Genomic DNA, 23,982 nt, shown 5'->3' with positions numbered 1-23,982 from the left:
TAGGGTTTTGGTGGAATGCAAGCTGAATAGGAGTTAACAGGATAACATGGCAACCCAAAATGCCAGTGAGATTTTAGGCTACATTAAGTGATATGTAGTGTCCAGGACTAGGCAGGTGATAGTCTTGCTGTACTTTGCCCTATCCAGACCATATCTGGAGTATTATATTCATTTGTAAGTACACATTTTAAAATGGATAAGCCAGGGGTGAGGAACCTGTGGCCTCAATGCCAGATGAGGCCTTTTATGTCCTTGGGTGTGGCCTTTTGACTGAGTCTAAGTCTGACAGAACAAATTCTTTTATTAAGGGAATTTGTTCTGTGAAATTTGGATTCAGTGAAAGTGCCATCCTTTTGGACCTAGAGTGCCACATGTGATCTTAAGGCCAAAGGTTTCCCAACCCACGATAAGCTGATTTAAAAATTGATAAGCTGATTATTGATAATCATAATTGGTCCATCCATTCTTCAACTGATGAGCACTTGCTTTATTTCCAATTCTTTGCTATAACAAAAAATTGTATTATAGGTATTTTTGTACCTATGGGCCTTTCCCCTCTCTATCTTTGAGCTCTTTGGGATATATGCCTGGGAACTGTATCTATGGTCAAAGGGTATGAACAGTTTCGGGATTTTTTTGGCTATAGTTTCAAATGGTTTTCCAGAATGGTTAGACTATTTCCTAGCTCCACCTATGATATTTTAGTATAGCTATTCTCCCATATTCCTTCCAACAATTGTCATTCTCATTTTTTTCTCAATCTAAGTGACATGAAGTGGATCCTCAAGGTTGTTTCAATTTGCATCTCTCTCATTATCTTCACTTTTGTCCATTTTATATTTACCAAAATTGTCCATTTTATATCTGTCATTTTTTCTCTTAATTGATTAAGAATTCTCACTGTATGGATAGTTTTGAAAGGCATCTCCTTCCATTTTCCTCTAAAGTGCTTGTGATATGCCCTCTGAGTTCACATTTCCTTTTGAAGTTTGTTGTGGTATAGTCTGGGGCAATGTAAGTCCAAATCTAATTTCTGCAGACTGCCTTCCAGTTTTCCTTGCAGGTTTTCTCACCCAAATTTTGGCGTCCAGTCAGTCATGACGAATTGCTAAAGTTCCTGCAATGTCCCAGGTATTTCATTGTGAGGCACTGTTCTAGGCACTAAGGATACAAATTCAATAAATGAAACAATTCTTGCTTATAAGGATCTTGCACTTGATTGCTTTGGGGTCCTCTATCACCAGTTGCCTCCATTGACTATTTTTATTTTTAACCTATACCAAATAGTTTCAATGACTGATACTTCGTAATATAGTTTGAAATCAGGTTCTGTTAGGCCACCTTCCTACTTTTAAAACTTATTTCTCTTGAGATTCTTGCCCTTTTCCTCAGGATGAATTTTGTTATGATTTTATCTAGTTGTATAAATAACTTCTTAGTAGTTTTTATGGTATAGTGTTGAATCTATAAATGAATTTAGGTGGTATTTTTATTTTTATTATATTGTCACTGCTCAAACATAAGTAATTATTATCTTTCTAATCACTTATTGGGCAGCTATGTGGCACAGTGAATAGAAAGCTGGGCCCAGAGTCAGGAAGACTCATCTTCCTGAGTTCAAATGTGGCCTCAGACACTTATGAGCTGTGTAAGCCTGGACAAGTCACTTAACCCTATATGCCTCTGTTTCCTCATTTGTAAGGTGAACTAGAGGAAGAAATGGTAAACCACTCCAGTATTTAGGATCTTTGACAAGAAAAAACCAACTGGGTTCAGACAGGACTGAACAATGATGATTACATCTTTTGTAAAGAGGATACCTCAAAGTCATTGAAATGTAAAGAGAAGTCCTTCACCTGCCAAATAGATATTCCCAATCCTAGAGGAAAAGGGGGTCTTGAATAGCTCTGGAGGTCCATCAATGATCTTGCTTCTATGATCCACTTTGTATTTATATTTTTGTCCCTAGCCATTCTTCTCCATAAAACTATCTAAGGAGTTTGGGATTTGGAACTGACAAATTGAAACTAATTATTCTTAAGGCAAGATGGAGTGGTTTATGGAGGGAAGAGGCTTGAGTCCAACTCTTCAAAACCCCATTTTGGTATTTTCTTGGCAAATATACTAGAGTGGTTTGTCATTTCATTCTCCAGCTCATTTTACAGATGGGAGAACCGAAGCAAACAGGGTCAAGTGACTTGCCCAGAGTCACACAGTTAATGGGTGTCTGAGTTGACTCAGAAGAAGCGTCCTGACTCCTGCCCAGCCCTCTATCCACTGCAGCCTCACCTAGCTTATTGTTATGTGAAAGCAAACCAACGTAGGTTCATTAGCTAGCATTGTGAGGTTAGCAGTGTACAGGATAACTCCTAGAATTCTGAAAGTGGTAGCAGTTTTCCCCCTGGAGACCTACACTGTCAGTGCAAGGGCAGGCTGGGCAAGTGGAACCTGAGGAGGAGCTTTATTTCTGTAAAGAGTGTTTTGTAGTTGAATTCATATAATTTCTATATGTGTCTTTGTATGTGGACCTCCATATATTTTATTTATTTGGTAGTTATTTTGAGTGGAATTTCTATTTCTCTTCCTCTGGGGTTTTGTTCATGATCTTAAGAAAATCTGGGGAGGGCAGAGCCAAGATGGCGGAGTAGAAACACACAAATACGCTAGCTCCAAACCCACAGCCCATAAAATATCTGTAAAAAAGAACTGCCAATAAATTCTGGAGCAGCAGAAGCCACAGAACAGTGGAGCAGACGAGATTTCTGTTCCAGAGAGCCTGAAAACCTCTCACAAAAAGGTTCTTTGCGCTGCCGCCCGGCGCCAAGAGAAGCAGATCCAAGCAGGCTTCAGGGATGGAATCTCCAGCAGCCACGCGGGTCCCTCCATCCACAGGTGACAAGGGTCGGTGAGAGGGTCTCTTTGGCGGGTCGAGAGGGGAGTGGGGTGCCCCCATAACTCAGGCCCCCTCGGGAGGCAGCAGCAGAGGTGGGAGCAGACAGGAGCTCCCCAAGCAGGCAGGAGCCTGGATCCATTGTTGAAGGTCTCTGCATAAACCCCCTGAGGGAACTGAGCCCAGTGAGGTGGCCCTGCCCCCACGTGAGCACCTGAACTTGATCTCACACTGCATAGCAGCCCCGCCCCCACGGAAGCCCCGAGGCTGGGAAGCAGCATTTGAATCTCAGACCCCAAGCACTGGCTGGGAGGATCTGGAGGCCAAGTGGGTGTGAAGAGAATATTCAGAAGTCAAGTCACTGGCTGGGAAAATGCCCAGAAAAGGGAAAAAAACCAAGACTATAGAAGGCTACTTTCTTGGTGAACAAGTTTCTCCTCCCTTCCTTTCTGATGAGGAAGAGCAATGCTCACCATCAGGGAAAGACACAGAAGTCAAGGCTTCTGTATCCCAGCTCACTCAATGGGCTCAGTTCTGGGAAAAGGTCATAAAGAGCTCAAAAAATTTTGAAAATCATGTTAGAGAGGTGGAGGAAAAACTGGGAAGAGCAATGAAAGACTTGCAAGCAAAGTATGAACAGCAGGTCAGCACCCTGCTAAAGGAGACCCAAAAAATGCTGAAGAAAATAACACCCTGAAAAATAGGCTAACTCAATTGGCAAAAGAGGTTCAAGAAGCCAATGAGGAGAAGAATGCTTTCAAAAGCAGCATTAGCCAAATGGAAAAGGAGATTCAAAAGCTCACTGAAGAAAATAGTTCTTTCAAAATTAGAATGGAACAGACGGAGGCTAATGACTTTATGAGAAACCAAGAAATCACAAAACAAAACCAAAAGAATGAATAAATGGAAGATAATGTGAAATATCTCATTGGAAAAACAACTGACCTGGAAAATAGATCCAGGAGAGACAATTTAAAAATTATGGGCCTACCTGAAAGCCATGATCAAAAAAAGAGCCTAGACATCATCTTTCATGAAATTATCAAGGAAAACTGCCCTAATATTCTAGAACCAGAGGGCAAAGTAAATATTGAAAGAATCCACTGATCACCACCTGAAAAAGATCCAAAAAGAGAAACTCCTAGGAACATTGTGGCCAAATTCCAGAGTTCCCAGGTCAAGGAGAAAATATTGCAAGCAGCTAGAAAGAAACAATTCAAGGATTGTGGAAATACAATCAGGATAACACAAGATCTAGCAGCTTCTACATTAAGGGATCAAAGGGCATAGAATAGGCTATTCCAGAAGTCAAAGGAACTAGGACTAAAACCAAGAATCACCTACCCAGCAAAACTGATTATAATACTTCAGGGGAAAAATTGGTCTTTCAATGAAATAGAGGATTTTTAAGCATTCTTGATGAAAAGACCAGAGCTGAAAAGAAAATTTGACTTTCAAACACAAGAATGAAGAGAAGCATGAAAAGGTAAACAGCAAAGAGAAGTCATAAGGGACTTATAAAAGTTGAACTGTTTATATTCCTATATGGAAAGACAATATTAGCAACTCTTGAAACTATTCAGTATCTGGGTACTGGGTGGGATTACACACACACACATGCACACGCACACACACATAGAGACAGAGTGTGCAGAGTGAATTGAAGAAGATGGGATCATATCTTAAAAAAAATGAAATCAAGCAGTGAGAGAGAAATATATGGGAGGAGAAAGGGAGAAATGGAATGGGGCAAATTATCTCTCATAAAAGAGGCAAGCAAAAGACTTTTTTAGTTTAGGGAAAAAGAGGGGAGGTGAGAGAAAAACATGAAGTTTACTCTCACCACATTCCACTAAAGGAGGGAATAAAATGCACACTCATTTTGGTATGAAAACCTATCTTACAATACAGGAAAGTGGGGGATAAGGGGATAAACAGGGTGGGGGGGATGATGGAAGGGAGGGCATGAGGAGGAGGGTACAATTTGAGGTTGACACTCATGGGGAGGGACAGGATCAAAAGAGAGAATAGAAGTAATTGGGGGCAGGATAGGATGGAGGGAAATATAGTTAGTCTTATACAACACGACTATTATGGAAGTCATTTGCAAAACTACACAGATTTGGCCTATATTGAATTGCTTGCCTTCCAAAGGAAGGGGGTGGGGAGGGAGGGAGGAAAAGAAGTTGGAACTCAAAGTTTTAGGAACAACTGTCGAGTACTGTTCTTGCCCCTAGGAAATAAGAAATACAGGTAAAGGGGCATAGAAAGTTATTTGGCCCTACAGGACAGAGGAGAGGATGGAGACAAGGGCAGAGAGGAATGATGGAGGAGAGAGCGGAGTGGTGATGGGGGCAATTGGAATGCTTGGCGTTTTGGGGTGGGGGGAGGGGACAAGGGGGGAGAAAATCTGGAACCCAAAATTCTGTGAAAATGAATGTTAAAAGTTAAATAAATAAATTAATTAACAAAAAAAATCTGATGTGAGTTTATTTTCTGTCCTGCTATTTTACTGAGGTTAATAGTTATTTTATTTAATTTTTAACTGAATCTCTAGGGTTATAAGCAAACCATCGTATCATCTGTAGAAAATGATAATTTCGTTCCTTCTTCGCCCTTGCTTATTTCCTCAGTTTTGTCATCTTGGTATAATTGCTGTAGCAAGCATTTTTTAAAATCTCTTTCAAATAATAGAGATGACAATGGACATCCTTCCTTTATCTGTGATCTTATTAGAAATACTTCTAGTGGTTTTCCATTCCACATAATTCTAGCTCTTTTATTTAGATAGATACTGTTTACTTCATTAAGGAAAAATCTATATATTCCTTTGTGTTTCAGTATTTTAAAAATAAATGGGGAGTGTATTTTGTCACATTTTTCTGCATCTGTTGATTAAATGATGTCTATATTATGTTTATAGTATTCTTTATGTTGAATAATCTCTGCATTGCTGGTATACATCTATTCTGGACATAGCGAATAATCTTTTTCATATATTCCTTAGTATTATCTTATCAATATTAATTGGGGATGTTTTGGTTTTTTCTCTCTTTATCTCTACCTAATTCAGGTATCAAGACTATATCATATTTGTTTCATAGGAGGAGTTTATAATACAATGTCTTTTTCCACTGTTTTTGCAGATGGTTTATGCATATTGAAATTAACTGCTCTTTAGATGTTTGATAGAGTTCACTTTTGGTTGTTCTTTCAGTTTACATTGTTATAGTCACGGTGTATACTATTTTTCTGGTTCTTCTTAGTTTACTTTGCATCATGTCATGTAAGTCTTCCCATGCTTCTTTGTCTCCTTTATATTCATTGGTTTTTATTTCACAGAAATATTTTGTTATATTCATGTACCACAATTTATTTAGTCATTCTCTACTTTTATGGGTATCTATTTTTCTTCCAGTTCTTTACTCCTTTAAAAAGTGCTTCTATAAATATTTTGGTGTATATGGGACCTTAGTTTTTTTCTTTGGCCCCTTTGAGGTATATACTCAGCAGTGGGGTTTCTGGATCAAAAGGTATAGATCATTTAATCACTTTTTTAAAGCAGAATTCCACTTTGCTTTCCAGGATGGTTAGAACACTTCTCTGCTCTTACCAACAGTATACTAGAGTGCCTACTTTTCCACAACCCCTACAACAATAACAATACTCATATTTGGTCATCTTTGCCAATTTTCTGGGTATGAGTTGAGCCTTCAGAGTTATTTTGATTTAGGCTTCTCTTATTAGTAATTTGGTTTGTTTGTTTTGCAAGGCAGTCAGGGTAAGGTGACTTGTCCAGGGTCACACAGCTTAGGTCAACTGTCTAAGGTTGGATTTGAACTCAGGTTCTCCTGACTCTGGGGCCATTGCTCCATCTACTATGTCATCTAGCTGCCCCATCTTTTGTTTTAATATATAATTTGTTTTTTTCAGTTCTCAGCATTCACTTCCACAAGAATTTGAATTCAAAATTTTCTCCCTATCTCTCCTCACCCCCACCCCAGGACAGCGTACATCCCATTCACCTCTTCCTCCAGTTTATCCTCCCTTCTGTTACCCACCCTTCTTCCATCACCCTTCCATTCTGTTTTCTTGTACGGTAAAATATATTTCTATAATCCATTGCTTGTATAGCTTAATTTTCAGTTGCATGCTAAAACAATTTTTACATTCATTCTTAAAGCTTCGAGTTCCATATTCCCTCCCTCCCTCTCCACCCACCCTCTTTGAGAAAACAAGCAATTCAATATAGGTCATACATGTGTAACAATGCAAAACACTTCCATAATAGTTATGTTGTAAAAGACTAGCCACATTTCCCTCTGTCCTTTCCTGCCTTTCATTTATTCCATTCTCTTCCTTGACCTGTCCATCCACAGTAATGTTTGCTTCTGATTATCCCTTTCCCCAATTTGCTTTCCCTTCTATTATCTTCCATCTCCTATCCCCTTACCCCTTGCCTTCCTGCTGAGTAAAAGAGATTTCCATATACAATGGAGTGCGGGTTATTCCCTCCTTAAGCCAAATCCCAAGAGAGTAAGGCTCAATTATTTCCTATCATCTCCCTCCCTCTTCCCCTCCATTGTAAAAGCTCTTTCTTCCTTCTTTTATGTGAGATGATTTACTACATTCTACCTCTCCCTTTCTCTCACTCCTAGTACATTCTATTCAACAGTAAATTTTATTTTTTAGGTATTTTCCCTTCATATTCAGATCACCCCATGCCCTCTATGTATATATACATACACATATATGTATATATATACATATACACACACATACATAAACACATAAGCCCATGTATATATACATACCTACATATATATAATATATATACATACACACAAACACCTACATATATGTATGTATGTATGTATGTGTATATATGTGTATATATATATATATAATATATATATATATATGTTCCCTCTAACTACCCTAATACTGAAAAAAGGTCTCATGAGTTACACATAACATCTTTCCATGTAGGAATGTAAACAGTTCAACTTTGATGAGTTCCTTAAGACTTCTCGTTCCTGTTTAACTTTTCATGTTTCTCTTCATGCTTGTATTTGAAAGTTAAATTTTCTATTCAGCTCTGGTCTTTTCAACAAGAATTCTTGGAAGTCCTCTATTCCACTGAAGTCCCATTTTTCCCCCGGAAGTATTATACTCAGTTTTGCTGAGTAGGTGATTCTTGGTTTTAATCCTATCTCCTTTGACCTCTGGAATATTTATTACATTCCAAGTCCTGCAATCCCTTAGTGTAGAAGCCGCTACATCCTGTGTTATCTTGATTGCATTTCCACAATACTTGATTTGTTTCTTTCTGGATGCTTGCAATATTTTCTCCTTGACCTGGGAACTCTGCAATTTGGCCACAATATTCCTAGGATTTTCCTTTTTGGAATCTCTTTAAGGAGGTGATTTGTGTATTCTTTCCATTTCTACTTTAGCCTCTGGTTCTAGAATATCAGGGCAGTTTTCCTGATAATTTCTTGGAAGATGATGTCTGTGTTCTTTTCTCTTCATGGTTTTCAGGTAGACTAACAATTTTCAAATTATCTCTTCTGGATCTATCTTCCAGGTCAGTGGTTTTTCCAATGAGATATTTCACAGTCTTCCATTTTTTTCATTCTTTTGGTTTTGTTTTATAGTATCTTGGTTTCTCATAAAGTCATTAGCTTCCATCTGCTCCATTTTAATTTTTAGAGAACTATTTTCTTCAGTGAGCTTTTGAGCCTCCTTTTTCATTTAGCAATTTCTGCTTTTAAAAGCATTCTTCTCCTCATTGGCTTTTTGGACCTCTTTTGCCATTTGGGTCAGTCTATTTTTAAAGGTGTTATTTTCTTCAGCATTTTTTGGGTCTCCCTTAGCAAGCTGTTGACTCACTTTTCATGATTTTCTTGCATTGCTCTCATTTCTCTTCCCAATTTTTCCTCTACCTCTCTTACTTAATTTTCAACATCTATTTTGAGCTCTTCCATGGCATGAGACCATTGAATATTTTTTTGGAAGTTCTGAATGTAGAAACCTTGACTTTGATGTCTTCCTCTGATGGTATTCTTTGTTCTTCCTCACCCAAAAGGATGGAAGAAAATACTTTTTCACCAAGAAAGTAACCTTCTATTGTCTTATTTTTTCCCTTTTTTGGGGCATTTTCCCAGCTAGTGACTTGACTTTTGTGTCCTTTGTCAAATGAAGGGTATACTCTAGGGATCTGTAACTTCTCAGTTCCTCCAAGGTGGCACAATCAAAGGAAAGGAGTTTACTCCTCTCATGGCCTGCACTCTGGTTTGTGAGCAATCACAAGAACTCTTTTCTGCCCAAGATCTCTGAGAAGGATTCCCTCTCCAGAATCTCCACCAGCTTTACCATGCTAGCTCTTGTCCTCACCCCAGGACTGCCACTCATAACTGAGACCCAGATCAGTGGCTTGATTTCCCCCAGGATCTTTAGGTGAGGGCTCTAAAAGTGGCTCCTTCTACTGCAGTTGCTGCTGCTGCCCTGAGACTGGGGCTGGAGCAAGACTGCACTGTCCTCTCATCCTGGTGAAAGAGCTTTCTTACTGACGTTTGAAGCTGTATTTGCCATTTGTGGGTTGAGAAATCTGGGAACCATAGCTGCTCCCCATGATTCTGTACCCTAAAGCCTGCTCCAGTCCTGTCTGTGCAGTGCTGCACGGTCAAGGCTGGGTTGTGCTCTGCTCGGAGCCTGGTGTGATAGACCTTTCCTGTCAGTCTTCCAGGCTGTCTTGGGCTGGATATCTCTTTCATTCTGTTGTTTTATGGCTTCTGCTGCTCCATAATTTGTTCAGAGTCATTTTTACAGGTATTTTATGGGCTGTGGAGGGAGAGTTACAGCAGGTCCATCCTTCTGCTCTGCCATCTTGGTTCAGCCTCCCCTTCTTATTAAGAATTTCTAATAGTCTTTCTCATTCTTGTTAACAGTTTGAAGTTCTTCCTTTGAAAAGTCTGTTTATAGCTTTTGCCTACTTATCCATTGGAGAATAGCTCTTGTTCTTATATATTTGTGCAGTCATGACATTAAAAGGATAAAGGTGTATTTTTATTCCCTGTGGCTTGGCATGGATATGTTCGGGACTATGACAATATGTAGCAATGATATTATATATTATAAACACCTTCTCTTGCCCTCTCCTGAACCCCTAGTAGTTTTTCCTCTTTCAGACACTTTCCTGTAGCTCATTCTTTTATTTTCTTTTCTTTCAGACATCTTTCTGTAACCCATTCTTTGTCTCGACTGCTTTTACTAGGCAAGAGATGACACATTGTAAATTTTGTCTCTATACCTGAAAAGAGATGGGAAAAATAAAAGTTTCTACTTTGGGGTTTGGCTTTTACCTTTGGATCAGACTGTTAGAACTCTACGGACGGACCTCTGGTGTCTTCACAAAGTCACCTGAAATGGTTTTTATTTTCCTTCTTCTTGTATGGTGTTTGTCACATTTCTAATGATGTCTGTTCTTAATTCACCAGCTAGAATGGCAAACATTGAAAATCATGTGCTATATGGAAAAATAAAGTATGGGTGATGATGAAACCTTGATATCCAAAACAATTAGCCCATTTGAAGAATATTTCTGTAGCCTCTTTATAATTTCAGAAGTTAAAATCATAGTAAAAAAGGAACAAATAGGTAAAACTCAGCACTTAAAGCATCTTAAACAAATAATTTATGCAAGTTGAATTTCACAGACACATCCAAATTAATCTCTAAATATTTGATGAGAATTCTCAAAGGTTTTTACTTGATCTTATTTGAGGTGAGACTGACATTTCATTAATGTAAAAGAAAACATAAAAGAAAAAAATCGAGTGCTAGATTTTTATAGTTGATGTTTTCCTTTACATAAAGGCAGCATATTTGCATTAATTACCATACATTATTTTCGTTGGTTTTAATAAACATAAAGAATTTCACATAAGTACTAAGGAATTGTTTGTGAAAAGATGAAACAGACTTTCAAATGGCAAAGATCTTAACCAACTTCCGACCTTTCTACTGTCGTCAATTAAGTTACACACTGATCCCTGCTCTGATTTTCTTTTGTTTTTTTTTTCCCCAGAGCTACATTTCTCTCTCTTATAACTAATCTTTTACCATGCTTGTATCCTTGTCTTCCTCTGAGCAGATGCCTTTTGCTGTAAGAAGAAGACAAATTGAGTACCCAAAGGTATGAATATGACCATTCACTGAGGAACTTCCTAGTTACCTACCAGTTGGATTCATTGGCTTTTAGAGTTTCTTCCCATGCTAAAGTTCTGTGGTTATAAAACTCTGAAAGGTGCTCTTTGGATTTCCAGTGATATCTGTCCTCTCTGTTTCTCACACAAGACAATCTCCCATCTTTCTCTTTAAAGTGGCCATGCACATAATGTGCTCCTTCTTTATCTCCACTTCATAGATGCTGCTCAGGCACCGTCTTTTGCATGAAATCTTTCCTGCCCCTCTCCCCTTCCCCAACAGACGACAAACTGATAATATCTCACTTCCCAGGATACCAAGTGTTTAACTCATTAACATATAATTATATTTTAACTATTTTGCCATTATATGTTTTTGTATATACTTGTCTCTCCCATTCAAATATAAGCTCATTGGGAACTGGGATTGTTTGTACTTGTATACCTAGCACCTAGTACAGTGCCTCTCACAAAGCAGGCATAATATAACACAAGAAACATTTATTAAGTACCTTGTATTTTCCAGACCCTCTGAGCACTGAGGATACAAGTAAGGAAAAGGATGATGGTCCCTGCCCTCAATGAACTTGTAATCTAATGACAGAAGACAATGAGCAAAAGGAAATTAAAAAGATGAGTAGTTGACCAATATTTATGTCATTACTTCTACATTTTACTTCTCAGAAGAGCAAAAGTATTAAATGTATCTTTTAAAGACTATGATATAATGAAAAGTATAACCAATAAGGAAAATCATAGAAAAATAGACAGAAGTAATAAAATAGTACAGTCAATAGGGAGAAATAAGAATGCAGACAAAAATAAACACTAATTGGCTGTACCTAAAATAATGCATGGGTCATAGAACATATCATGAAAGAATAAATAATTCTGGTAAAGAGAGTGATGGTGCAACAATAAACCAAAGTATATGAGATATGGTTAAAGTACTGCTGGGAGAAGCATTGCATCTTTACATGCATAGCTTTGCAGAACAGATGAAAAGGATGGACTAATGAATTAGCATGAAATCAAGAAACAACCTGATAAACAATAAATGAATGATTAAAAAGTTGAAAACCATAAGAGAGATAAAATTGATAATAAAAAGATAACAGTTCTCAACATGCTAACCCCTTTTGCTTCTCCGACCTGCCCTGATAGAACGACGCAGGCGCATATACCCACAACATGCACACTAAGATAGCCAGGTTAAATTGTCTCTATCTTAAATCATTTCCCTAGATAAAAGTTCTTAACTTGGGGTATGTGAACTTGCTTTTAAATTTTTTTTGATGACTCTGTTATTGATTTCTTTTGTAATTCATGTATTTTATGCATTTAAAGACATTCTGAAAAGAGATCCAAAGGCTTTTTCAGACTGCTAAAACGGTCTGTCATACACACATATGGACATGTGCATGAGTGCACGCACACACACACATACACACACACACATACACACACACACACAAGTTGTGAACCCCTCAGCTAGATGGTTTTTTGCTTCCCCAGTGAGTTTTTACTAACTTCCAGTGTAACTCCTCTAGTTTCTGCTAGCCCTTAATTTCTACTAATGGCCAGAGAAAGTTGCCACAGTGGGATAGCTTGTCTTTTTTTTTGTACCTAAAAACCCCTTTAGATGTTAAAAATCCTTAGGAGAGTATAGCAAATGGACATTGTAGGCACAGTGGCTTAGGCCTCTGAAGTGCCCAAATGAGCCCGTAATAGTGAGGAGAGTAATTTCACTGCAAAGTCTTCACTATTTTTTTTTTTTATTTAGCCATTAATTCTGTGGTTTTCAAGGTATTTGGTTTCCTGTAGAATTTCCATGTTCTCTGTCTATCCCTTATTTCTGCTGTGGCCCTAGGAGTCACCAGTGCCCTAAGCTGGACCTAGATAAGTGTTTCCCAACCTAAGGGCTGCTGGTTCCTGAGGGATCACAGACTTATTGCAGAGGGATATATCTCATTAGATGAATCAGTTTAATGAAGAAGGAAATACACCTTCCTCAGAATGAATAAATAATTCATCACACCTATAAGCAAACAATTTTCAAATGTATTGAGATCCTGTTGTCATTAATATAAAGTGATTAAAATGCATAACCGAGTTCACAATTGTTTTTTCATGAAATCACAGAATCTTAGAGGTGGAGAAAATCTCATCATGCTTTCTCTCGAGGCCATCTAAGTTCTTAAAAAGAATACCCTCTAAAACAAAGTAGTGGCCTGCCAGCCTATGCTTGATGACCTCTGGTGAAGGGTCTTAACATCACCTCCCAGGGCAGTTCATTACAAACATACAGACTTTGAGCACTCTACTAGTGACATCTTTTATGGCGATGAACCAAGAGCAGTTGGGTGGAGTTGACTTGAGTGTTGGAAACACGTACTTTCAAATCCTCCCTCTGACACTAGCTGGGCAAGGTCTAAACTTCTCCAAACTTTAGTTTCCTCATCTGTCAAATAAAGAGATGAGATGGCTGAGAAAGTCCTTTCCAATTCAAAATCTATTCATCTATGATCTTGTGACCCATTAGTGATTCCTTTTGGGGATATAATCATTCATCCGGGTCTGAAACCACCAAATAGTAACGCATTTCTCTCAATCTTCTGTTTCACATACACACACACACACACACACACACACACATACACACACACGTGTGTGCGTAGGAGGGACTTTTTGAAATTCTTGCCTAAAATCTAAATGAACTATATCAAATAGCCAATATTCTCCTACTTTATCAGTTTGAAAGCCCTGTCGACAAAGGAAATAGGAGGAGGCTGCTCTGATTTGTTCCCAATGAAGCTGTCCTAGGTCTTTATAATCATTTCTTCCTTTTCTAGATGTTCACTAATCATCCTTTACTTACATGTTCTAGAATTTGCCAGGAACTGAAATCAAGCTTTCTGGTCCACAGGTGCACAGAATATATTCTCTTTGTTTTTTTTTTTTTTTAAACTTTGGCATTCGGGTTAGACATTTGCTCTTCACCAATCCAACGGAGCCTCTCCAATTCTCCACAATTATTCAAATGTCAATGTTAGAGCCTCAAGCTATGTACCTGCCATTTCTTGGAATGCCCTAAGATGTAGTTAATCTTGACCTTGACTGAGATCCATGAGTGGCAGCTAGGTACCATATTACTTTGATCCTATTGATCGTGGATATCAATTCTCTGTTAGCCATTTTTTGTTCTGTCATTTCCAATACAAAGGTCACTCTTCTTGGCATAGAAAACAAGCATAATAAATATTGATCAGCTCTGCCTTCTCTCTTATGTCAGTTATCATTGACCTCTCAATAAGCAAAGGTCTTTTGCTTTCTTTAATCCTCCTTTTTATCCCATTATAGCTAAAAATCCCTTTATGTTGTCCTTTTCTCTTAAGCCTTAGCTCATTATGAGTTTTAGCACTGTTGATGCTACTTTTACAGGACTCTGAGATGCTCTCATATTCATTCTCTGTTCCTTGGTCTTGCTTCTGTCTTTTATACGCTTCTTTTAAAATATCTAAGTTGATTGGTGAGTTTTCTGTGCATCCCCATTATCCTGTTCAAACAGATGCTACTTTTCTTCCTCATTAGAAGTGCTTCTCTTTGGGTCTTCAGAATTTCACTCTTCAGAATTTCCCATTCTGCCAGACTGACTTCCTCTGTAGAATTTTACTCTGTGTAATCACTGCTTTTCTTTCTTCCTAAACCTTAAATCCATTTTCATAAAATCTAGAGTGTGTCACACTATGCCCAACTTTCCTCTGCTTCTGTATCACAATCTCTAGGAGGGAGGGTCGCTTCCCTCCAAGGTTCCCATCATTGTACTGTAGCAATCAGTTCCTTTATATTAGTGAAATTCATAACTGCAATAGAATTTCCTCTTCTTGATTCCTCCACCATTTCACAGATGAACAGATCATGAAACAAGTAGCTTTTCTTCCTTTGCCTGGCAGAGCTGAAGATATCTAGACAATTTCCATCTTGTTCACTATCATATTGTGCCTCTGTGCCAGGCTTGCAATCCATTTGCCAAACTCCTCATCTAGTTCCTTTATCTATCCAAGTTATCTGGCTAACCACACTTGTTTCTTCCTCCTTTGACCTTCACTCAAATATTTGCCATCACACTTTCCCCTCTGGCTCTTGGGTTTCCTCACATGAGTATGTAACCTATGACTCAAAGTCTATTTGCATAAGATTCTCTAGGCTGAATTGATTATTCAATACTTCATGCCTCTATAAGGGGTGGGTTTGGAGAGAGCTTGAGAGAAGAGATATCTGTCTTCTGTCTTCCAGCTTTGAGAGAGAACATATGGAGGTATTTGAATGGAGAGGAAGAATCTAAGAAGAAACTGGCATGTAGAGTAACTGGGACCTGAATCATGTCCCAATCCCCAGCTTACTATACTAAGGACTTTAGGGAATTTCCCCTTGGAGAGGTGGGGACTCTTTCTCTCTTCTCTGCCTTTTGATTGAGCTAAGATAATTTCACTCTTAGTGGGAGAATTCATTCAGTCTGTATAGTGTCTGGTATCTATTCTCATCTATATGGCTTCACTAGTTTCTGTTGGGCATTGCCTTGGATCAATGGGTTTATTTGCTAATTGCTAGTTCTATTCATTGTAGAAGCAGCATTTTGCGGGGAGAGAGTCAAACCTTGGATATATAGCTTGGAGAAATATTTCCCTGTTAGGGGACAGTCATCAGGAGCTCAACATGAACCTAAAAATTATTTCCCAAAGACTAACCATATTTAAGGTAGTAGATGGATATGGTTCTAGCCTAGTATCGTTTCTCAGAGGAGAGAAGAGTGGTCAGCTTCTGGTGCCAATCTCCTACTTCCCCTCCTGGAAGGAATCAGAATGCCCCTTGGAGAAGGGTGTGTAGAGGTGACTCTAGGGATATCTATGTCTATAATCAAAATGGACAAAACCTACTATTTCTTTTGAATAAAGTCCATAACATCTGTATTTATCCGTAGTCCAGTCATGTTTCATCACACCAAGTCTGAGTGATACCCATGAGGTCAAATTTTCATTCTTGCATTAGGATCTCTAGTTCTTCCTGTTACTTGTTTAACTCTTTGGACATTTATGTTTGACATTTGAGGCTGTGAGTTTTACTGCTGACTCTTTTCTTGGATTGTGTGTCCTGTGAACTTTTGGGTGTCACAATAGATTTTATTTACCCTATTTTGTAGCTATTCTGTGTCGTATATAGCTTGGGTGATATACATAGGTCTTCTCTCTGCCTGATTCTTTTTAGGAAAAAGTCCCTTTGATTAGATTTGCAAGGCACATGACAAATACATTTTACCAGCTTTGTGGTGTGCTCTATGAATGCCTCAGAATTTTTCATCCCCTATGGGATGAAAGCCACAGTTCAGAAGTCCAAATCTTATCCTCAGACATCATCTTCTTAGCCTGCTATTTACTTCCCAAATTGTTTTCTTTTCTGTATCCCTTGCCTTCATTGGATAACAGAGAAGAAAAAATGTGCAACACGTACCCCCCTTGCGTCTTAGTAATAAAGCCATAGACTTAGAACAAGACCTTAGAAGACATCTAGTTTAACCTCCCGTCAGAGGTCAGAACCCTTTTCATTATGTACCTGGTAATGATCATGTAAATTCTTTGAAGACCCTTAGTTTTCAAATACTATTTTATTGAGACTGTCCATTCTATGGTTGGAGACCTCCAATTTTCAGCAGTTTTTACATTGAACTAGTTCTGTATCTCTGTATTTCTGCTCTCAAGAGCTACACAGATAAGTCTAATCCCCCTATATAGTTTTGTCCTTGGTAGATTTGTGCTTCTCCCTTATTAAAAACCCCATGCATTTCAACCAGTTATCACGGAACATGGTTTCCAACCCCCTCATCACCTCTGAACATGCTGCTGAGCTCTTCTTACAATACTCGGGCCCAAAACTCCTAGTGTTTGGCTCAAATGCTGAGTGCACTGGGGCTCTCCCTTCTATTCTTGTAGATGCTCTAGTTCTGCTAGAGTAGCCTACGATTGCTGCACTTTGTCTGGTTACAATGGGACACTGATGTGTAGCTTGTGCTCACCCCAAGGTCTCAAGGAAGCTTCCTTTCGGAAGTGGGTTAATTCAAACAGTCAGCTCTCCCTTAATGTAAGCCAACCTTTCCCCAGACCTTTCCCCAGACCAGGCTCCATGTGGCCCCTCCTTCTCTGCGGTTCTGCCCCCAGTAGTTGGATAGGCAGGCTTCAGCGTGCATAGCAGAAGGCACCTGGAGCTGGGCTATACCACCACTGCATCAGCTGGAGGCCAGAGGGGGTGGGCCAGCACTGGGGCTGCTGCCAGCGTAGTCCAGTTTGCTTAATGTGAATTTCAAATGAGGACTGTCTGTGATTCAATTGCATTTACTAAGTAGCTATTCTGTGTTAGGCACCGTTCCAGGCAGTGGGAAGACAAAGACAAAAACCAAAATAGCCCCTGCCCTCAAAGAGCTTACATTTTACATGGATACAGATAGGTAAATACAAAGTATACAGGAAATAAGTGAAAAGTCCTTTTGTTAATTTCTGAAGAAATTCAGAAAGTGCTTATCTAGCAAGTGGCACTTGAGCAGAACTCTGAAGGAAGTTAGAGGTTAGCAGAGGTAGAAATGAGCAGGGTGGGCATTCCAGGCCTGAACAGTAAGCAGTGCAATGGAGATGAATAAGACCGGTATCTACTGATGCATTACCTAGGTAGTGTGCTGTTTCAGGTTGGCAGAATGACTTAATCCATTTTAAAAACAACCTTCCTTATGGAATGTCTTTCAGGGAGGATTCTTCGTCATCCTAAGATTTAGAGGTAGAAAGGGCCTTAGAAATTCTGCTAGTGAAATGTTTGGGGACCTTATATGGAAGGGAATGGCAAAGGGAACATGCATCTATATAGCGCCTACTATGTGCCAAGCACTTTTTTAAAAAAAAATATTATTTCAGTTGGTTCTCACTATAACCCTTCAAGGTAGATGATATTTTTATATAAATTTTATAGTTGAGGAAACTGAGGCAAATAGAAGTTAAGTGACTTGCTTGGGGTCACACAGTTAATAAGCATAAAGTTGGATTTGAACTCAGGTCCAGCACTCTATCCTTTGTGTCACTTGGCACCTTGTGATGCTATTCAAGTCACATCTTAGAGATAGGAATCTGTTCTGCCTTGACATAAGGCTCTCCCTGAGCACAGTAATAGTTTGCTGCCCAAAGTCAGATTTCCCTCTGCAAACATTTAAGAGAACTGACCACATATGTTTTTAAACTTCCATCTGAGCTGGAAAGGGGATGTCTTTAGCTATGAGTGAACTTCCCTCACTTCACCATTTCTTAAAGTGTGTGAAGCCAATCAGTGGTGGAGCTTGGCAGGAAAACTGTCTTCTTTTCTCCTCAATTTTAGTGGCTGAAAAAAGCTGATGAGAATTTAAAAGTTCTTTTCGAATAAATGTTGCACTCAAGGCTATTTCTGGTGAGAAGCATTTTTTTCCTTTAAAAAAAAACAAAACAAAACCCAAGTGTTGAGCTAAAGAGAAATAGGAGAAAATGATTATGAATTGCCACTTCTTTCCAGTTTTTAACGAGTTGTGTAGCTGTCCCCAATGGTTTTTTCAAAAAGTTTCAACAACTGGTAATACCCAGAGGTCTGCTGGATACCATTTAAAGGAGCCAGCACCTCATAAGCTGCTGTTGACACAGATGTGTGTCTCTCAGCCGACAGTGATTGAACCCAATCAGAATTTAAGAAGGTTCCAGGTAAGAATCTCCTGGTGTTCACTTAGCAAGCTGAAACTGCTAAAACATGTGAACATAAAGAAAGATAATCAATAGCCAAGGACTGATGTGTGAATAATAATAACTTTTAAAAGCCTATAACTATTTATCACATAGAAAAGATCTTCCTGAAACACTGGCCCCATCTGGTAAACTCCTTTCCCTTAGTTGTTGTTTACTTGATGTAATGAGACTTTTGGTTCCATTTGGGGTATTTGGATGGTTTGAGAGAGATTCAGACAACATGTAGCCACCAGCAGCAAGGCCCAGGCCTGCTCAGGAAAGGCAAATGGATCCCCTGGAGCATGACTGTAGCACTTTCCACGTATTGCCCAATGCTGGCAATGGGTCTTCCTTTGAACTATAGGAATGCTGGCTTCTATCTGAACTACAGTGGAGATGGAGCTGAAAACTGTCAAACTTTTATTCAAAGTCCCACGCTTCAAAGGCACTACTTATTCCCTCCCCCTTTTCCCTCTTTTCTGCTTCAAAGCTCTGTGAAGTGTCTGACTGCTGCAGCTGGGACAGGTTGTTCAGTGTGCTAACTATCCTTTTTCCAGAGGCAAGTGTTTCCTTCCACTGATGGGTGGGAGGGAGGCAGCCCTGGCAGAGCTGCCAACCCAGGGCATCCTGGGACGGATTGCTGGCAGGTGGGCAAGACAACTGTCAGGTGAAATGCTTTCAGCCACTCGTGTAGAGACCTCAATTTCCCAATGCTTCAGTTCCTGGTTATTTTGCAAGCTTAGAGCCTATCTTGCCCACCCACCACTCTGGAAGGCAGCCCCCTTGCAATGGCAGAGAGGAATCTGGACAGACGGTAATCACTTTCCAACCTTACAAATGGTTCTTGGAGGAGCAGGTATTGATACAAACATCATCTTCATCCTCATTATCACTGCCACTGTCATCAGCGTTCATACTTAGGTCATGCTTTAAAGTCTACAAAATAATCTTCTGACACCAGTCCTCTGAAGCAATGGTGCTAATAATATTTCCATTTTAAAGAAGAGAAAACGGAGGCCCTGAGCTGCTGGCTTGCTTGAGATCACCCAGTTACTAAGTGTTGGAACCATATGGTCGTATGAGTCTAAGTCCCTTATTCTTTCCTTGAAGACATACTGCTTTTCCTAGTGGCCTCTCATCCATACAGACAAATGGAAAATGTTTTCCTCACAATGTCCTTATGAGTGACAATGTTATAGCTTCTATTTTGGAGATTTCCTGCTTTGTTATATGTAACAGATAGTGCCTAGTATGTGCCAGGCACTCTGCTAAGTATTATCTCATTTGATCCTCACAACAACCCTGTCAGGTAAGCACTGTTATCATCACCATTTCATAGTGAAGGATACTGAAGCAAAAATTACATGATTTGCCTTGGGCCACAAAACGAATAAGTGTCTGAGGCCTTTAGAACTCAGGTCTTTGTGACTCGAAGTCCAGCACTCTATCCCCTGCACCATATGACTACCTCTGACAAAGTATTGACATATAAGCTCATCTCCTATAGACTCATTGAAGGCATCTGTAGGAAAATTCTAGCAAGGGACGGGAGCAGAGGGATGTCTCAGAGTTCATCCAGTTCCCACATGGCTTTGATTTCTTTTGCTAAATCATCATATTTTGAAAGTTGATCACTTGATGTAGTTTAAAGATTATGAGTATTTCATATGTAAACATCTATTGCAATTTTTCCCTTAAATGTTGATGGATAAATGTTATATCTGGACAGTTGTGGGTAACAATTTTACCTACAACAATAATGGTTCCAGTTCAGTTTATTTGTTGAATTCTGAAGAATACGCTAAAGTTGACTGTGATAGTACAGGGCTTTATTATCTAGCAGCTTATAAAGGATCCTGAGCTTTTGGTGTATAATCTGAGCCACCTGATCTTAGCTTTCCAAGTAGCCAGTAAAGACGAAATTTTTGTAACCTGCAGTGATAGGTTGCCTAGTTTTTTCCTACCTCGTTATATAATCTGCCCCAGTCATTAAGACTGCACCCCTTAACAATAACTTTCTGTAATTTCTCATGGCAGGGCCTTGAGTCTGAAGTGCTGTCATAACATCGATTTTTATGAACAAATATGCCTGACTCATATACTTTTGTGACCCCCCTTTTTTGCCAAAATATTGTAGGTCAAATTAATCTGCATGTTCCCTAGGGAGCACCTTTTGATTCTCCTGGTGAATCTTAGCTATTTCACATACTCCATCAGGGGATAAACTATTTGTGGTTATATTCAATAAATCCAGAAGTGTATTCGTCAGCCTTTTCTATTACTTTTTGGAGTAAGGTTTCGTTCTTTTTAAAGAAATAGTTCTGTACATTTTAAATCTGTTGTGTGCTCTGTGAACATCTTTCACTTCTTTTCCTCCTTTTTGAAGAGTAACTATTAATCCTTCTCTAGGCTGCCTTGAGGTGATAAGTCCTGTGTTTCAATAACATTGCCCAGATCTTGTTTAGATAATGTTTAGTGCCATTGTTTTCCATTTCAATGAGCCAAAAGTACATACTAAGACTAATGTTACATGGTTGTTCGTTGATTTCATTTTTTTTCCTTATTATACTTTGACTTCAGGATGCTAGACATCCTACTAACATTCATAGCCTCTGCTTTCTTCTTGGTAGTCATAAACTCTTTGTATCTTGCCTAGAAAATAAATATGTGTGTGTGTGTGTACACAAGATTTCGTCCATTGGTTCAGTCTGACCTACACATCCAAACTTAAAGTTTTCAGCATTTACTCTCCCTTTATGGACATTAAGAATTTTATATTTACTGAGTCCAAATGACATCTTGGTATCATCAAAGAAAATTTCCACTAGGTGATTTATCTATAGAATGTGTTTTCAGCAGTCACACAACTTGATATCATCCATGTGATTCTATGTGGTGCTTTGGTATGTCTCCCTCTTCGACTTGAATGCCATATTTGATTCTCTTTAGGAGTGATGATAATTGCATTAAGGTTAGGCAGAACCATAGTGGACTCTAAAATTTCTCCCTCAATGATGCCACATTTTATTTCATTTGTTCTTGAAATTATTGTGTCAGTGACATATTTTAAATAGAGAACTGCGTTCCCTGTGATGCTCAAATACTCTGGTATTCTCACAATGCTGAGATCTACTTTGCATATTGACTAAGCCATGAGTGTGGAACTGAGTCAAATATTTGGCACTGATCACTAAATTGATATAAAAACTATAATACCTTTGAGTTATTTGTAGAATGATGAATGAATCTATAATGAGTTCTTTTTAAATCCCTGAGGTTTTTTGTCCCTTTGTCAAAATATTTTTATGTTAATCGATCTTTTGAGCAAGTTGTAAAGGTATATATAAAGTGCTTTCATATATAACAGGCCCATATTTGAAGGAGTTGCTGGTGTTCTCATCTTTTGGTAATAAATATGTGATGTATTCTGTTAACAAGGATGCAATCAGGCTTGCTTCAGAGAATAAGGTGGGAAAGTATTTTGCTACTAATTCATGCAACACTGAAGCATTTGAGCCCATATGGACAGTTCTTATTTTGCTCTACTGCTTTCCAGTTTGGGAAGAAGCTAGAACTTCAGTTACCTCACTTCGTGTAATTGTTTTCTCGGTTATTACATGAATGGTAGAGAAGCTTAGGGTTTCCTATTTGATCCAATTTTTGGCTTTAGTTGTACTGGATTTCTTTTGACCATAGAGACCAGACATTTCCCACATATAGGGTTCTGGTTTTGGGTTCTCTCTGATTTCTTTCCTTCATAAGTTTCTACGGAAAACTTATTGATTGGTGAATGGTTTATCTTGTCCTTGATGCTACTTTGACTGCTTATATCAGATTAACTAGTTGAATTTTGCTTTTATTTATTGCTTAAGGGTATCAAAAATTTCCGATGAACTTTTATTTTCCAGATTCCACTATGAATTTTTTCATTGCATTTGTTTTTCATGGTATTCAAAAATTCTACTGCATATACCTACTAGAATTCCAGATGTGGCCCTCTAGGTCCTCTGGTGCAGCCCTTTCACTGAATCCAAGTTTGACAGAACAAACCCTTTTAGTATGTGGATTTAGATTTATGTGGATTCAGTCAAAGGGGCCACACTTGAGGACCTAGAGGGTCACATGTGGCCTCCAGGCCACAGATTCCCCACCCCTGTGCTAGTTATTTATGTACCCTTCCAATTTCTTTCCACCGATTGGTAGGTTTTTCAAGTCATTGCCACCATAGTAGTGTTTGACATTTGTCCTTAGAAATACTTCAAGATAGCTCCATCATTTTGGACTGAGGTCCTTGCCATGACCTTATCTCATTATATATTGTTTTATACAGGTCCTGGAATTCTGTCAAATATGCAGGAGAATGAATTCATTAAGGCTGATTATAACAAATACTAGATTTTTTAGTCAATCAGTTTTTGTATAGTTGTTATATTAGTTGTATTTATGGTTTCAATCTTAAAATAAACTTTTGGAAATTCCCTTCTAAATATGTGTATCTCTTCTTCAGAGTAATTTGGGACCCTGGCCTGATTTTTGCCATCTCTTTCTAGAGCTTCTGGTAAGCGGAGATTTTCCATGCTTTCTGATTCTTCAGTCTTTCCCTTTTTAGATTTAGGTAACTTCTCAATTTCTCCTTCAATGTAATGTGCGCTTAGGGATGAAGTTCATTCTCATGATTGCCCTCCATCGAGTTGCAATTATTGTGGTGTCTCAGCTCTGAGGATATTGCTGAAAAAAAAAATGGCACAAAGTCCTTGCCCATTACTAGTAAGATTTTTAATAGCATAGTACTTGTTTGTTTCTCTAAATTTATTTATTTATTTATTTATTTTTAGTTTTTACACAGATAGATAATATCATTGTTTTTAATATTCAATAAAAGAATCAAGATGAAAGCTCATCCTTTTTAGCCTCATGTAGAATATTTTTGGTACAACCATAATAGCAGATAGGACAATAGGGGTGATATGTATGACTTTGATCTTTTCTGATGGATCTATTTTGAAAGCTTTTCATTCTGCATAGTTTGAAGATTGAGTATTTAGCATGACAACAACTATTAAAAACCTTGTTCTTGAGTTTTTATATGTCCCTGTTATAT

Source organism: Notamacropus eugenii, chromosome X (genome assembly GCF_028372415.1).
Source record: "Notamacropus eugenii isolate mMacEug1 chromosome X, mMacEug1.pri_v2, whole genome shotgun sequence".
Classification (NCBI taxonomy): domain Eukaryota; kingdom Metazoa; phylum Chordata; class Mammalia; order Diprotodontia; family Macropodidae; genus Notamacropus; species Notamacropus eugenii.
Note: the sequence above shows the minus strand (reverse complement) of the source record.